The 5,000-nt window shown below is 55.6% G+C and overlaps 1 non-coding gene across 1 annotated transcript in view; it reads left to right on the top strand.

The window, feature by feature from the left end:
- The first annotated feature begins 4,200 nt into the window (after positions 1-4,200).
- Positions 4,201-5,000, top strand: part of LOC126197269 (small subunit ribosomal RNA) — a 1,909-nt gene continuing 1,109 nt past the window's right edge. The window contains exon 1 of the ribosomal RNA XR_007539645.1: positions 4,201-5,000. This exon is cut by the window's right edge and continues 1,109 nt beyond it. This is a non-coding gene — a ribosomal RNA (small subunit ribosomal RNA).

Raw genomic sequence — 5,000 nt, 5'->3', positions numbered from 1 at the left:
GAATGCCATCTCTGGCAATGTGACGAAACTACATGGACATCCAGCCCAGCCCAGACACGACACGACACCGCCATCTACAGGAATGCAATGACACCACGCCAACCATAGTGCCAAAACACAGCATCGCCATCTATGAAAACACGACGAAACCACATGCAATAGCCCCATCTACGCGCATCCGACAGCACTACAACCACCATGTCGATCGCACCACAAAAACAGTACCGCCATCTATGCGACGCCAAGCTGACTACGACGGCGATGGGCGCACAGTACCCGTTTCCCGACCCCACCCACAAAGCCTGCATCCACTGTCCACCACAAGAGCACCAACGCCAGTCCCTGCGCCGCACGACGTCGTCCACCGACAATCACGTCACCCGCCCCCGTACGTGCCTCACGTCACCTGCCCAAATTGCAACTCCAGCGGATGAACGGCGGACTTTTCTCGCAGTCGTAAGTTGCAATCCACCCCTATATCATCCGTTTCATGAAGCGTTTTATCCAAGATGCGAAATTCCCGCTGTCCCTACACATGCTCTAAGTCTGTGCGCGATTGCGTGCTCACAGTACGGATTCCGATGCTGAGCGATCAGCTAGGAAGCGCCCCAACCATGTCGGTCCCCATGGGCGTTGCACTCGCAGTCGCAAAGACTCTGGCAATGGCTAAAAGCGCTCCGCAATATATCACGCAGACGGGTAATGACGGTCCGAGCGCTCAGTGTGAGGAGAGCATTACTGAGCCCTGACCCACAAGCAGGTTGTAGCGTATCCCACCCGCAGACATGTGACGTTGTCACACGACCAGTTGTCACTAATCGACTCATTGCTGATAATCATATGCCATACACCGGGGAAAGCTGCCGCAAGGGGTAGCTACGTAGTGCAGTCGCACCTCTACTACTGTACAGAGATAGAACACCACGAGACTGCAACCAGATTAAACTGATACATGGCGCTGATAACTAATAGATGCAGAGCCATCGGAATATAGATGACATACGACATACAACTGTCCCTATACATGCTGACAGTCTGTGCACACAATGTGAACTACACGTCACCGAGACACCCTATCACACACTACTCTCTGGCTGTAACAGACACAGACACAATATCTAAGCACCACCATGGAACAACATCCAGTGCATCCTCTCCGCCACATTACACCATTCACACTATGATAACAAAACCAGGAGGTCCACCCCAAAAACAGAATATCTCACTCTTCCAACAACCATCATTACGCAGATAAGCCACAAACACCCACACATGTGCTACACAGGGGTGCAGCCAACACCACCACACTGGCGTGTCTCACAGCATATAAGCAATGGCAGGAATGAAAGACACAGGTCTGCCACTCCCTTGCCACACCCACGGAACCGGCGCACCACCTCCCCTGAGCCAAAGGTGCATCCTGACGTGACACATCTCAGGGTGCCTCAGGCGTCCACTTACCATCATCACTATGAACGAACCTCGTCCCCTCCCCCCCTCATACACCATCCCTTAACCTAACCCATGTTGCGCCTTAACCTAACCTATGTTGCGCCTTAACCTAACCTATGTTGCGCCTTAACCTAACCTATGTTGCGCCTTAACCTAACCTATGTTGCGCCTTAACCTAACCTATGTTGCGCCTTAACCTAACCTACGTTGCGCCTTAACCTAACCTACGTTGCGCCTTAACCTAACCTACGTTGCGCCTTAACCTAACCTACGTTGCGCCCTAACCTAACCTACGTTGCGCCCTAACCTAACCTACGTTGCGCCCTAACCTAACCTACGTTGCGCCCTAACCTAACCTACGTTGCGCCCTAACCTAACCTACGTTGCGCCCTAACCTAACCTACGTTGCGCCCTAACCTAACCTACGTTGGGCCCTAACCTAACCTACGTTGGGCCCTAACCTAACCTACGTTGGGCCCTAACCTAACCTACGTTGGGCCCTAACCTAACCTACGTTGGGCCCTAACCTAACCTACGTTGGGCCCTAACCTAACCTACGTTGGGCCCTAACCTAACCTACGTTGGGCCCTAACCTAACCTACGTTGGGCCCTAACCTAACCTACGTTGGGCCCTAACCTAACCTACGTTGGGCCCTAACCTAACCTACGTTGGGCCCTAACCTAACCTACGTTGGGCCCTAACCTAACCTACGTTGGGCCCTAACCTAACCTACGTTGGGCCCTAACCTAACCTACGTTGGGCCCTAACCTAACCTACGTTGGGCCCTAACCTAACCTACGTTGGGCCCTAACCTAACCTACGTTGGGCCCTAACCTAACCTACGTTGGGCCCTAACCTAACCTACGTTGGGCCCTAACCTAACCTACGTTGGGCCCTAACCTAACCTACGTTGGGCCCTAACCTAACCTACGTTGGGCCCTAACCTAACCTACGTTGGGCCCTAACCTAACCTACGTTGGGCCCTAACCTAACCTACGTTGGGCCCTAACCTAACCTACGTTGGGCCCTAACCTAACCTACGTTGGGCCCTAACCTAACCTACGTTGGGCCCTAACCTAACCTACGTTGGGCCCTAACCTAACCTACGTTGGGCCCTAACCTAACCTACGTTGGGCCCTAACCTAACCTACGTTGGGCCCTAACCTAACCTACGTTGGGCCCTAACCTAACCTACGTTGGGCCCTAACCTAACCTACGTTGGGCCCTAACCTAACCTACGTTGGGCCCTAACCTAACCTACGTTGGGCCCTAACCTAACCTACGTTGGGCCCTAACCTAACCTACGTTGCGCCCTAACCTAACGCACGTTGCGCCCTAACCTAACGCACGTTGCGCCCTAACCTAACCTGTAATTGTTATATGAATTGAAACATTCATGTAGCGTTGCCTAATCGCAACCCTCTCAACATAGGTCAGTGCTCGCACTCTCTGGTGTCCTGCGTATTGATTCATGTTACGGTGCGTACCCTCACAACATCTAGCGAGTGGTGCGTACGTTCCACATGGTCCCGCTATCCACTGTAATGTGTACTGCTGTAAGACTTATATCGCTCCCCTGTCGCCTCTAGTTCGTCAGGCGGGAGTTTGCGTGTTCAATGAGCTTCGCAGCTGTGCAATGGCATTCGCATACGTACGCGGGCCACCTTCCACGTGTTCTCTCGTGCATACGTCGCAGCATGTATGTGGGCTGATGTGGCGTGTCGTGACGCATATCATCCAGGCATGCAAGACCCACTGAATTTGCAAATGTAGATGGACGTCTACGTTTGCTGCCCAAGTTACGCAAATGAACTGGAAATCCGTTGTTGCGCGGTTGTATACGCTGGAGGTGAATCATTGATTGCGACAATCGGTACAGGTATTAACTGGTTGCTTCAGCGACACCCGTCATACCCACGAACGTGAGTGGGCATGTGGGTATGAAGCGATACGCGGCGGTGGCTGGGTGGGACCGTCCCCGGCCGGTGAGGGGGGAGCGCCCGGCGTGCTGGCCGCGCGCTGCGTGGGCGCACGCGCTACAGCCGGCTGGTGGGGGCGCCCAGTGGCAGGCGCGCCGGCCGACGGACGCGGCAGGCGGCGCAGCTGCGCGCCGGCGCACCCAACGCGCGGCGCCGTGCGGCCAAAGTGGGTCCTCGCGGGCCCGGTGCGAAGCGCGGTGGACATCTGCAGTGTGCTGGTCCGATTGAGGACTGTGTGCGTTGAGGATGCGCCGCCGCCCGGCACTCGGCGCCGCGACGCCGTCTGCTGCTCGGTCGCCCCCGCGGTTCTCGCAGGTGGTTTGTATCGCAGCTGTGCGGATGTGTTGGCGCGTGCGCTGTGCTGGGAGAGTTCGCTTTGGCACCCAAGTGGGGCTCTGCCCCTCTGTGGCGCTGGCGTTGGAGCTGCCCGGCCACTGTTTGTGGCCGCGTGTTGTCTCCCGCCGGCAACACCACGACAGCACGCTCCCGGGCCTCTGTCGGCAGCGGCAAGCTCAGTTGGGAGCACGGGTGGTCGCACTGAAAGCGTCTACTCGCCTATCTCCGGGCGATTGCGCCTCTCTCGAACCCGACCAAGTACTTAGGACGGCGCTGCGCGCCGCCGGGACCTGAGAGGGTTTCGAGGTGTATCGTGCAGGGGAGCCCAGCCTCCTCCTGTTTGCGGAATAATTGAGCGGACGCTTGCGTGTTCGCGCGGGCCTCCGGGACACACTCCCGGGCGGCCGGCTGCTCAGCTCTAGTTGACGCAGCTCCCTGGTTGATCCTGCCAGTAGTCATATGCTTGTCTCAAAGATTAAGCCATGCATGTCTCAGTACAAGCCGCATTAAGGTGAAACCGCGAATGGCTCATTAAATCAGTTATGGTTCCTTAGATCGTACCCACGTTACTTGGATAACTGTGGTAATTCTAGAGCTAATACATGCAAACAGAGTCCCGACCAGAGATGGAAGGGACGCTTTTATTAGATCAAAACCAATCGGTCGGCTCGTCCGGTCCGTTTGCCTTGGTGACTCTGAATAACTTTGGGCTGATCGCACGGTCCTCGTACCGGCGACGCATCTTTCAAATGTCTGCCTTATCAACTGTCGATGGTAGGTTCTGCGCCTACCATGGTTGTAACGGGTAACGGGGAATCAGGGTTCGATTCCGGAGAGGGAGCCTGAGAAACGGCTACCACATCCAAGGAAGGCAGCAGGCGCGCAAATTACCCACTCCCGGCACGGGGAGGTAGTGACGAAAAATAACGATACGGGACTCATCCGAGGCCCCGTAATCGGAATGAGTACACTTTAAATCCTTTAACGAGTATCTATTGGAGGGCAAGTCTGGTGCCAGCAGCCGCGGTAATTCCAGCTCCAATAGCGTATATTAAAGTTGTTGCGGTTAAAAAGCTCGTAGTTGGATTTGTGTCCCACGCTGTTGGTTCACCGCCCGTCGGTGTTTAACTGGCATGTATCGTGGGACGTCCTGCCGGTGGGGCGAGCCGAAGGCGTGCGACCGCCTCGTGCGTGCTCGTGCGTCCCGAGGCGGACCCCGTTGAAATCCTACC

Source organism: Schistocerca nitens, chromosome 7 (genome assembly GCF_023898315.1).
Source record: "Schistocerca nitens isolate TAMUIC-IGC-003100 chromosome 7, iqSchNite1.1, whole genome shotgun sequence".
NCBI lineage: Eukaryota > Metazoa > Arthropoda > Insecta > Orthoptera > Acrididae > Schistocerca > Schistocerca nitens.
The sequence above is the reverse complement of the archived record's forward strand: the minus strand, read 5'-3'. Positions and strand labels throughout refer to the sequence as shown.